The sequence below is a fragment of the Belonocnema kinseyi genome, chromosome 5, assembly GCF_010883055.1.
Source record: "Belonocnema kinseyi isolate 2016_QV_RU_SX_M_011 chromosome 5, B_treatae_v1, whole genome shotgun sequence".
Lineage (NCBI taxonomy): Eukaryota > Metazoa > Arthropoda > Insecta > Hymenoptera > Cynipidae > Belonocnema > Belonocnema kinseyi.
Genome location: NC_046661.1, coordinates 29,192,920 through 29,206,219, shown reverse-complemented (window position 1 = coordinate 29,206,219; position 13,300 = coordinate 29,192,920). Strand labels below are relative to the sequence as shown.

Sequence of the window (13,300 nt, the reverse complement as noted above, 5' to 3'; positions counted from 1 at the left end):
TTTATGCAAATAATGATTATCGACGGATACATTTAGGTTTTACAGCAGAAGTTTGACTTTTAGCTTTCTCTGACGGTAATCATGCAATCTGCTTTACCTACAAACCCCTAGAATTTCAAGGTTGTCTACTCGCTGCGCTAGTGCTGCTTTGACACATCTGATACCAGACTGATTCGTATGTCAGACCAAACATGTTTATTTGCATTTCAAGTGCTAACATTAGTTTTTAAATTATTTGTGCATACTGTTCGTGAGCGATTTTTGTTGTTTTGCCCCACTTTGATAAATATAAACCTCAAAACTAGCCCATTGACAACATTTCAAATTGCTCGCAGGGTTTGACGACAGCACGGTCGGTATTTCTCAAAAATAGTAATTAAAAAAAAAGCTTTTTTCACTATTCTAATTATTTAGGACCAGAGACAAATTCTTGCATGCCTTGTATTTATCGTGCCAAATTTTTAGCACGATATCTCATTCCGTGTGGACGCAAGTTGGGAAAAAAAAATTCCACTGGTATTTTCTTAAAAAAAAATTTTCCTCAAAATTTCGACCGGAGCAAAGCAGAGACATGGACTTTATTACGTCCTCTTTCATTTCCCAAACTTTCAGAGCGATACCTCATTTCGCTTAGACGTAAGTTGGGAAAGAAAAATTGAAGACCAGGTTTGGTCACGTGACCCTCTCGTCACATGGCCTTAATTGAAATAAGACAAGAACCAGACAATTTTTTGAAAAGAGCTCTATGTTTGATTCTGTATTCAGACATTTGTATTCTGTAGTTAAAACATGAAATCAAACGATTTATAATTTTAGCAGACAATTTTGTTTTTGTAATACATGGGCTAAATTTCAAGACGGAGGAAGCATCTTAAAGAGGATACAGCACGCGAAATTGAAAAAATAATTGCACAATTTCTAGAATTTTGTGCTTTGACTGCAACTTGTGAAAAATTTCCTATTAGTCGGGGATCCGAAGAGAACTCGACCGTCCATTTTAGGTCCTGATGATTTGATGACGTTTGCGCGTGTGCGCTTGTATTTGAGGCTGCGGTTCAGATTTCGAAAACTGCATCTTCCTGTTCCGATTTAATGCTCTTACTAACAATCGTACATACAGACGTGGAAACTTTGTATTTATTTAGAACTTTGTCAAAACTAAACTAATAGTCTAATTTTAAAAAATTCATAATAAATTGTCTTTGTCTCAGCTAGTTCTATATGATTCTAAAAAAACTGCGAAATGATCATAAATTTACTGTAAAAATGACTTTTCATTAAAACGCTATTTTATTGTTTTTCTCGAAAACTGTCAATTAAATCAATATACACCATTATGAAGATGTGTGCATATCACAATTCTTTAAATAAATATAAAAAAATATTTTCAAAACTAATAATTTTCAGGGATATGACATTTTTTATCTAAACACATAAAATGTGAAATAACAACAAAACGACCGGGAATTCACTATGTGCACCCGATATATTCGGAATCAAGAGAACATTCTGCACAAGAATGAATCATCAAATCATCAGAACCTAAAATGGACGCGCACCCGTGCAGAAATGGCGATTCGGTTTTGGTAGGGTGCTAGTTATTTTGCCCTAACTTAATCGGGGCGCTGAACGAGAAATCTGGAAAGGACCCGACAAGAACGTCACGCTTTGTAGAAAGAGCACTAGGCTAGACTCTCTGACCAGATTCGAGCGAGGGTGCCTTTCTATTGCCCGACTAAACAGTAAGGTCCTTTCTAGATCCTTGCCCCAGTGGGCACAAAATTTGGCGACGTTTTTACGACATCGTTACAACATCTTTACGGCATTTTTACGACATCCTATGTCCATGTCGTTTCGGTGTCTTTACGATATCGTAAAGGCATCGTCAGATCGTACGACGTTCTTACGATATCGTAAAGACACCTTAACGACATGGACATAGGACATCGTAAAGTTGTCGTAAAAATGTCATAACGATGTCGTAAAGACGTCGCCAAATTTTGTGCCCACTGGGGCTCTATTTCCCTATTAATTCCTAATTTGATTATAGGTTATGTGGTGACGTGTTATGGTTTACGAGATTTCGTAATAATTACCATTAAAGTTCTTCCCGGGTTTCTGAAGTATGATGCTATGATTGCAATAGTAAAAAAGTTTAACTAGCACATTGCCATAATCTATTATCAGAATTTTGTTATTCACGGAAGGAAAATATTAATCCAAATGCAAAATACATTTTCTTTGCAAAAGTTAAATTTAAACATTTTACACCTTTCTGTAGCCTCTGTGAAAGACTATTCCATTTTCTCGTATTTTTATGGACATTAAATTCTTAACTATACTTCGCACGTTATTCTGAAACTTAATTAATTGTTGAATTAGACTAGAAAAGACTTATTACTTATAACTAAAGACATACGCAGTTTATTAAAATTTCCGCAAGCACCGAGAATCGAATTCAAGCACCGCACTTTATTAAAATTTTCGCGAGCACCCAGAATAGAATTCACGCACTGCACACTTATGGCCATTTATCAGAATGTAAATCGCGTCTGAATTTTGAGGCCGCACGGTTGAATATCTTTGTCTAATTTTTTGCATACCTCATCTAAATAAGCATATCTCTAATCAAGCAAAGCCGGGTTTTCGATCAAATGTTTATATTTTGTTTAATTATCATAATAGCGAACAATAGAAATGACACTCCATGAGAGCTATACATGCATGTCCGTAGCGAGCCTGCTCACCCACATAAAACTCAAGTCAGTAAACTCCCCGCAGGATGAGGAAAGACACGGAACGAATGAATGCCGGGCATTGTTACGAGATTTCGGCCAGTTAGGAAAACTGAAATTATGAAATCATTAATTAATTTTATTTTAATTAACAAAATTAATTCATTTATATAATTACAATAAATTGAAAAAAGATTAATGAAAATCGGTTAATATTTGCATTAATAACGTCGTAGTTTGTAAAAAAACGAGTAGAGTAAAGGGGGGCAGCGCCAACCAGTTAACAGTCAATGATTTTTTTAAAGTTAATAAGATGTTGAATTGATCCATTTTTTCTCATTTCGTGTTCTACATTATTTGATATCATATTTCTATAAGTATTATTCACGTGGAAAAAAAAATAATTTAGTAATTTAATTATTTCTGACAAGCTGTATTTCATCGACTTTGCCCCTCACCTGAAGGCAAAGCCGACTGCAGCTTTTTATGAAAATAAAAACATTTAAAGATAAGAAAATGTGATGGTTTTCTTCTGTGGTATTTTATGTACTGGAAAAATTACCTTTAAAGATATCCAACAAGAAGAATAAGTTATTTTGAATAAAAATAGAGATAGCTGTAATATAACCTCTTGTTCGTTGACATTCTACTAGAAACGGACTGTACGCAATGTTTATACCGTACCGATAAAAGAAACCTGCACACCGACAGGATTGATGATAATATTATTTAATAGTTTCTTCCATGTAGCCCACAAGATAAGTTGCTGTTCTACATTGCCTATCATTTATCGACGAAACTTATGACGTCGTGTATCACCTAAGCACTTGTAAATATTATTTTCGTCGGGCCTGCCGCCTGGCAAGGCCTCACTTATTCATGAGATTTAATATATTTTGGACTTGAATTACGCCTAATTAATATGATTACATTGTGTGATATTAATTTATCTGTCAAGATATCAAGTTTTTACACTGTATGTATTGTCATTAGAGTTGAAAACTTTATATTTCTGTCAGCGAAACTTCCATTTTTTCGTGGTAAAAAATGTTTTCTGTATAATTTTTCTTTTGCAACGTCAATTTTTAAGATTTTAGTAAGTAACACTATCTCTCTGATAAAATAGATTTCTTTGATGCAAAGTAGAACTAAAATTGTTAAATAATAGCCATGCTATAAGGAAAATCACCTTTGCCCCACTGGTTGGCGCTGCCCCCCCCCCCCCTTACCCTATTCTGTTTTCAATTTGTAGGCCGCACGGTTGAATACTTTTTACTCATATTTTGCTTACGCCATTTAAATTCTCATATCTTGAAGCAGACAGAGCCGATTTTTGAATAAAATAATTACATTATGGATTATAATCTAGATTATTCGCACCGAAAATGCAAATACAACCAACACTGCGTGTTACTACTACTGTGCTTCCCTTTTTGATTATTAAACAAAATATAAATATTTTATCAAAAAAATGACTCTGCTTGCTTCAAGATATGGTTATTTAGATAAGGTGTTCAGAAAATTAGACAAAAATATTGAACAGTGCGAGCTCAACATTCAGACGCGATTGTCATCCTGGTTTCCCTAATAACGACAAAACAACACTTTAATTATTATGAGATAACCGTCTATTACAAAACTTATCATTATGAAACCGTGGATTCATTTCATGTTTATGTACAAAATTGATTTATTTTTATAATTACCAACAACTGAATAATTGATTCAGGACAATTGTTTAACGTGTGCAGGAATAATTGAAGACTTTAGGGAATTTAGTCGGATTTGTTTAAACAATTATTAATTATTTTCACAATTGTTTGCCCCTGTAAGTTGTAGGAATTGTGACAGATTATTTTCTTCAGGATATTTAGTACTTACAAAAATCATTTGTTTGAACAATGTTTTCCCGGAAATAGTACAAAAATATTATTTACTGGAACTTATCATACAATCGACGAATGGTCAAAGTACTTTCTTTTAAGATATTTACCATAGCAATTGAGTACTCGGTCCTGCATTGTTAGGCCGAGGATGTTAGGCCCGCACAGTTGAATATTTCTGTCTAATTTTTTGCATACCTCGTCTAAATAACCACGTCTTGAAGCAAGCAGAGCTATTCTTTCAACAAAATGTTGATATATTTTTTAACAGTGAGAAAGGGAAGAACAGTAGTGATAACGCGCAGTGTTAGCTGAATATACTGTTAAATCTAGATTTTTATTTTAATCTAGATGCACGTATAATCTAGATAGGCTCTGTCTCCTTTAATAGATGAGGATGTAGGTGGCGTATGCAAGAAATGATTCTAAATTATTCAACTCTTTGGCCAAAAAAGTAAGAACCGAGTACTTAAATGCTTTCATCTTAAAAGAAAGTACTTCGACCATTCTTTAATTGTGTTATCAATTGCAGTAAATAATATTTTTTTACCATTTACGGGAAAAAGTTGTTAAAACAAATGATTTGTTTTAAAGTACTAATATCCTGAAGAAAATAATCTTTCAAAATTCCTACGACTTACATGGACAAACAATTGTGAAAATAAATAATAATTTTTTAAACAAGTGAGACTAAATTCCCTAAAGACGTTCATTATTCCTGCATACGTTAAACAATTTTCCTGAATCTTTTATTCATTTGTTAGCAATTATATAAATAAATTTATTTTGCACATTACAATTAAATGAATCTACGGTTTCATAATGACAGGTTTTGTAACAGACCGTTATCTCATACCATATCTTGAAGCAAGAAGAGTAATTTTTTCGATAAAATGATTATATTTTGTTTAATAATCAAAAAGGGAAAAACAGTAGTAGTAGCACGCAGTGTCAGCTGTATAAGCAAATCTCTCAAACTATCTCAGGGCCTAAATTGTTTCAAATCGACTCTGCTTATAGTCTCAAGTGTGCCAGGCTATTTCGCTGGAGAATATTCAAATTTCTATCGGTAGGGAATGTATAACAAAGAAAGAATATGTTTGATACAAACATAATATATTTGATTTAAACACACATTTTTCTTAGCGTGTTTTCATTTCTTTAAATCTTATTCGATATTCGCAATTAGAGTAATAATCTAGAATTCGTCAATTGAATTGCTTTTTATGAATAGGATGCAACGTATGGGTGAAACTTTTTCGAAAATTTGCCCTAAATGGTAGAAATTTACTGTGAGTACAGTTAAATGTAGGTGAGGTTTGTTGTTTGTTTGTATAATTACACATTTCGATTTAAAACGTAATTTTATTTTGGATTTACTGGCAGCATGTTTTATTATTCAGACTTGAAAAATACTGCCAAACTTATTTTCATTTTGTGTAATATGAAATTATCTGTGTGATTATCGCGAATGTAAATAAAATTTAATATACACGTTCTTTGATGACTAGGCCAGGAATTTTTTAAATATTTATAAACTCCGTCATCACGTGAATCGATTTAAAAGGTCATAACCAAGTGTGGGTAGGTGCCTTAAAGCGCTCTATAGTCTGTACTCGGTGATCTCATCTCGACACTTCACAGCCACACCAATAATTATGATACCATTTGCACCCATAATACTTAAACTTATAATTCTTATACGTTTCAAACGCAACAGGTTGACAGGTCGCGATCGCTGAATTAACATTTTCGACTTTCACAATCGACGCTCTAGTCAGAATATTAATTCACTTCCGTTAATTTACTTTAGTTTAGACTTGGCTTACTAAGACGTGAAAAGCGAACAATACGTCCAAACACGAAAGTATTTCTCACAAACTCATGGTTTTAAAAATAAAATTAATCTTTCACCCAACTACGTTTACTCTTCGGTTTCCATTGTTTTCGACATGAAAATTCTGATAACAATATTTAAAATAATAAACATTTATATATATCTATATAATGGGCACAAAGAATTAATAACATGAATGAAAGCAAAAAAATATAAAATGGTTAACTTATTTATAGAAAATATTTCAATAGATAAAGTAAATAATTTTCCATGTATACCAATATTTTTGATCATTAGACATTTCATGTATTGTTATATGAATTATGGGTAGGTACATATTGTATGCAGTTCTTTTAAATGAGAATCAACGTAGTTGACATTATTGATCAAAGAGAGATTCCTTCTCACTCATTGATAAGTTTTGATATCTTATAAATGTAAATTGTTTATATATATTGAGATGTACTCACCATAAATTGCATACCTGATGCTTCAAGAGTAAAGCCAAGCGAAGCATTCCCAGATTAGTTGTTGGCACAACGACCAGACTGAGCCACTTTGTTACAGTCGGGCTATTACCTCATTATAAAATGGAGTGGGGCAAGGCTGGTGCTGGCAATCCGATCTGTACTACTCTCGTAATAATTAGGATGTACTCGAGAAAGAGTTAAATCCACGAACATTTTTCCATAAAGCACTTCCTTAATGCTCTTCCACGTTCTAATAAAATGGGCCTATTGTGTAAAATATATTTTTTAATTAAAAATAATGAAAAGAATGAAAAAAGATTATTAATTTTATACAAATAAATGTTATAATCAAGTGCGAAAAATCGACATTTGACATCAAGTAATTCCTAAAACCCGCTACAAAGTACTTTTTCTTTAGTATTTTGTGTCCTTTATTGTGATCATTATTTTCATGAACACTGTGCTTCCTAAAACAGAGAATTGTCTTGTATTTGAGGAGTAAGCAAACAAAAAGTGATAAACCCATTTTTTGCAATAATTGAGATAATTATTGTTTCTGTACATGGAAAAAAATATCATTGAATGATGAAAATGCATTTATTTTTCCGTATTTAGAATCGTCATTTACTTGATATAAGAACATTTCGACGGTGTTCGGGAGAATAAACCCGTAAATTATATCACTGTGAAAGAAACACTTCTTATCATAACGCCAACAAAAAAACTCATATTTATAAAATGAGATGAACAAAAATATATATTAGTGAACCCTGTAAAAAATAAATATTAGTAAACGCTGTGAAAAAAACACATCTTGTATAAATACTGTGAAAAAAACCCGCATCATTGAATGACCGTAATAAAAAACATATTTTAGTAAATCTTTTCACATCGTTTCTTCAATTAAATTATTACTTTTTCCTATTGTTATAATTATAATGGTTTATTATTTCATTAATAATAAAATATGTTATACAATTTAACATTAAATGCTTGTATTTTTTATATTAGCCCAGGAAGCAGGAAACTACTTTATAAAAAAATGAAAGGAAACAAAAGTACAGAAATTGTCAACATGAGAAATAATAGGGGGGAAATGGTATATGATGCAGACGGAATACTAGAGGCTTTCAGAGACTATTTTAGGAGACAATTCGGAGATGAAGCTATAGGACACCACAACTGCGATGTTGAACACGATGCGATGGAAAACTCAATTGAAAAAGTCTGTGTCACTGAGGTTAGGGATATAATTAAGAACATGAAAAACGGTAAGGCTGCCGGGGTAGACGGTATTAACGCTGAAATGCTTAAACACGGTGGCGTGTGCATATTTTTGAGAATTTTGTAGTGTCAATGTAGTCTTTAATTTTGGGCTCCTCCAAAATATCCACTCCGATTTTTGGGCTTCAACTCTTAACGTATAAAATCAACCCTTCTCTACCACGTATGTATGACTTTGGCAAAAAATAATATTTTTGAGAATTTTCTGGTGTTAAAGTAGTCTCTGATTCTTGGGTTCTTCGAAAATATCCACTCCGATTTTTGGGCTTCAACCCTTAACTTATATAATCAACCCTTCTCTACCAGGTATATATGACTTTGTCAAAAATTAATATTTTTGAGAATTTTCCAGTGTCAGTAGAGTTTATGATTATTGGGCTTCTTAAAAATACCTACTCCGATTTTTGATCCCGAATACTTGACATTAAAAAACTGTCCCTTTTTAACAATCAAACATAATTTTGTGTAAACCAATCTTTTTCGGAATATTACAGTGTTATTATAGTCTCTGATATTTTTCAAATTTTACGGTACAGATGTAGTCTCTGATTTTTGGGCTGTTCGAAAAAGCCAACATCAAGGTTTAAGTTTCTATTATTAGGTTGACGTTTTTTTACACAGGGGTTGTTTTTGTAATATATTTTAAGTGCATTTGAGACTCTAAAATGAGCCAAAAATCTAGTGCATTTTGGATTTTGCATATTTTATTTTTTGCAAGGGGGTGGTTTTTCGAAAATAGGGGTAGTTTTTTTTTCATGCATTTTAGAGCCTAAAATAAGCCGAAAATTCTAGTGTTCTTTGTTTTTTCCAAATTTGATTTTTTACATAGGGGGTGGTTCTATATTTTCTAGGAGTGGTTTTTGGAAATTGGTTGTTGGTGCGTTTAAGAGCCCAAAAAATGCCCAAAATTCTGACGTGTTCGATTTTTGTTGTCTTTCAATTTTTATACAGTGGAGGTGCTGGCTTGATTCAAGTCAGCACCTACACTCAAAATTTGAATTTTCACAAAAAGTAGCGGAGCTCAAAAATCGGCAATACAGCCCAAAAAAAGCCCCAAAAAAGCCCAAAATTCTGACATGAAGAAATTTGCGAATTTCGTTTGTGGAGGTGCTAGCTTGATAGACCTGAGATTTCTTTCGGTAGGGCAGGCACTCAGGTAGATATATTGAAAGGTCCAGGTAGTTCTTTTAAATGTTTTAAATGCTTTAAAATGTCCTTTCCGAAATTGAAATACAATTATAAATAAAAAGCAGAGGGGCTGAAATTAAAATCAGAATTCGATCATAAATAACGGCGATTCCCAACTCGCATTATGACCTGTTTCGGTTACACCCACCATTGCATTCAGCGGGTTACCCCTCGCTTGCTTTTTCTCGTCTGAGATTATATCTTAGAAGGCTGGCGTACCTAAGAGACTTAAACTGGACATTGTAAACTGAAATCGTAAATTTCATTTCCTAAATTCCCCACAATAAAATTAAGTTATTGTCCCTTCTGGTTCCACTATAGAAATTTCCCATGGAGTTTATTACACTCAAATTCGAAGATTACAAAGAATCATTGATAAAAATAGAAATGTTTGGTTTCATTTTGCAGGATTTATTCAGAATTAAGGATTTTTAAGTCTGAAGATAATGAAAAAATTTTCTTGAGGTTTCTGTTGAAATATTCAATCACATTTTTATTGTAAAACTTATTTTTTACAAAATACTTTTAAAAAAGTTTAAAAAACACAAATTTGGTAGAATAAATAAAAATTTAACATTTATTACTTTACAAAAAATTCGATTAGGTTGAAAATATTCAGAAGTTTCCAAGAGATTTAAAAATAATTTAAAATTTGAAATGATTCCAAAAATTGTTCAACAAAATATATATTTTTGAAGATTTTTGAAGAGTTTAAGTTGAATATCCTAGTTAGTCACAAATGATAATAAAAAAGTTATATTTTTATGAACACTTTATAGTATTTAAGTATTAATTATAAAATATTCCAGGAATTTTTACTGAGTGAATCCTAGCACGGAATGCTATTATTAATTATAATTTTAATTTAGAAACCTTATTTTCTCTACGTGTAACTGCCCCAATAAGCATATTATGCTTATCTAAACTGCTCCGAAACATTTAAATGATTATATTTTATTAATTATTATCAAAGATATATTATTTTTAGTAATATTTGCAATAATTGAGAAAATGCAGGGAAATATAACATTGGAAATAACCGTTATTCTTAACTTTTCATTTATTTTTGTGATTAAACATAATTCTTATATTAATAGGTACATTAAATCAGGCTAATTGTACAATATTTTGAAATTCGACTTCCTACGGTTAATTTATTTTAAAATGAAAACGTTTAAAAAGTGAATAATTTTTAAGACATTTCAAATTAAAAGCATTGATAGTTCAATCATTTTCAATTTACAGGCAATGTTCCCAGACGAATGATTGCAGATTGATGCATAAAAAATTGTAGTCAAATTTTACTTTTAAAACGTTACAAATGGTAAAAATTGCGAAGTTTTCAATGTTCAGTTTAAACGTCTTCAAAACAGAAGAAATTTAAATTCTAAGCTTTACAAATTATAGTAATATATAGACATTCTATGAATGAGCAGTTGCAAATACAAGGGGATTAAAAGAACAATGGATACTAATTTCAAGATCTCAGGTACTGCCGCCTCTAAGCCGAAGCGAGATATTTACAGGGTAAAAGCAAGGGCCGCACACGAACTCCGCTCGCGGTCAACCACCCTCCGAATACAAATCCTGAATTCCGCTCGGGTCAAAAGTAGGTAATTTTGGTGAGCACGAACTCCGCTCAAGGGGTTTAAAAATGCCCCTCCCATTAGAATACATTTCAAATAACGTTTCGCAAATTTGTTAGATTTTAAAATATTCTGTAACAATATATTATTATTTCTGAATTTAATAATTGATTACCATTGTTTTTTTCACAGATCGATCCTAGAAGAAATACACATCAGGAAATGCAGATGGAATTAGTGCATTTCGGCTTGGTGTATTTCAATAAACATTGTTGAAAAATCGTTATCTCTAGACCCTATCCTAAGAATGTGGATTGATCAGCCTAAAATTAATAATCTGAGTCATTTTGATGGTATAGGCGTATCAAAAAGATATCTCGAAGCAATCTAACTTGCCCGGACTTTAATTGATACAATTTTTTGGGATTTTTTTGTATTTCAGAAAATGTTTTCTCTGGATCTCATCTCAAATTTGGTTTGATCAACCAATAAAATAAATTAAACACTTCTTGGTGATAGGATTGTTCCAGTAATAAATCTAGAAGAGAAATTTTAGGCCGATATTTATTTTCCAATTTTTTTTTAAATTATTCTACTTTCGAACTTGCTATATCTGGAACTGGTTTCCAAATTGGCATTTGATCAGCCTAAAATTAATAATCTGAGTCATTTTGGTGGTATAGGCGTATCAAAAAGATATCTCGAAGCAATCCAACTTGCCCGGAGTTTATTTGATACAATTTTTAGGGATTTTTTTTTTATTTCAGAAAATATTTTTAGGCCTCGTTCAAATTATCGATTGATCAAATGAAATTTTGAGATGATGCCCAGAGAAAGTATTTTCTACCATAAAAAACTACCTAATGCCTTTATTAATTAAAATGTGTGCAAGTTAAATTGCCTCAAGATATCTTTCTGATACACCTATACCATTAAATTGACTCAGAAGTAATTTTAGGGGCTGATCAAATGCCAGTTTGCAAACTATATCCAAAAAAGCAATTTCGAAAATACAATAATTCAAAGAAAATGTTGGTCCAGAGAAAACATTTTCTAAAATAAAGATAATACATAAAAAGTTTATTAATTAAAATTTGGGCTTGTTAAATCCCTTCGAGATTTTTGTTGATACACCAATACCATCAAAATTACTTAAAATTGAATTTAGGAGCTGATCAAATCCCAATTTGGAAATCAGATCCAGATACAACAAATTCGAAAACAGAATAATTGAAAAAAAATTGGAATGTAAATATCGGCCTAAAATTTCTCTTCTAGATTTATTACTGGTACAATCCTATCACCAACAAGTGTTTAATTTATTTCATTGGTTGATCAAACCAAATTTTGAGAAGTGGTCATGAGAAAACTTTTTCTAAAATGAAAAAAAATCCCTAAAAATTGTATCAATTAAAATTCGGGCAAGTTAAATTGCTTCGAGATATTTTTTTGATACGCCTGTACCATTGAAATGACTCAGATAATTAATTTTAGGCTGATCAATCCCCATTCTTAGGATAGGGTCTAGAGATAACGAGTTTTCAACAATGTGGATTAAAATGCACCAATTCTATCTGTATTTCCTGATGTGTATTTCTTATACGATGGATCTGTGTAAAAAACAATGATAATCAAATTTTTACTTCAGAAATAATGTTTAACTTATTAAAATGATCAATAAATAATGATTGTTCAATTTTTAATAAGTAATTATTATTTATATTATCGCTACCGCCACTGTCAGTGATAAACATACAAAACCAACAAACATTTCTTTGGTAAAGAATAATCAATCGAAAGTATAATAAACATGCCGGGCCGATCTGTCAATATTTCGAGGTTATGTTCATATTCACCTGTTTGCCAATGTAATGTCAATTTCAAGTTTACGCATGTAATATTTCATTCACTTTATTCAAAACATATCATGTCTATTCATAACATACCTGTTTTTATGCCGTAAATAAGCGGTAAACATAATTCACTCTTTACCCACTGGAAGCGCAGAATATTATTACTATTTTATAGTATTTGTCACTCAGCAGACATTCCATAATGTTATTGGCACAGAAAAAAATTGATGTTTACTTCTCAGTTCACATGTCTCATTTCATTATTAATCAAACACTTTTATTATTTGTAATTACTATGTAACACAACCTATATTGTTTTGACACTTGTGTCCATTTGAAGTTTCAAACTCAACCATGGAAACTATGATAAACTTGATCCAAAGATGCACGGACTTGACCGAATGGCCGATCCGAATGCAACTTTAAAAGCGCGAAATATGAAAATACCCCTGATTGATGGCTTC

At 31.8% G+C, this 13,300-nt stretch overlaps 1 protein-coding gene across 3 annotated transcripts in view; it reads right to left on the bottom strand.

Moving 5' to 3' along the window:
- Positions 1–13,300, bottom strand: part of LOC117172542 (transient receptor potential cation channel protein painless-like) — a 113,161-nt gene that overhangs the window by 78,224 nt on the left and 21,637 nt on the right. For all 3 annotated transcript variants that reach the window (XM_033360583.1, XM_033360585.1, XM_033360584.1), the window contains one exon: positions 6,926–7,189. The gene's annotated coding sequence lies outside the window, so the exon portion shown is untranslated. The remainder of the gene's footprint in view (positions 1–6,925; positions 7,190–13,300) is intronic.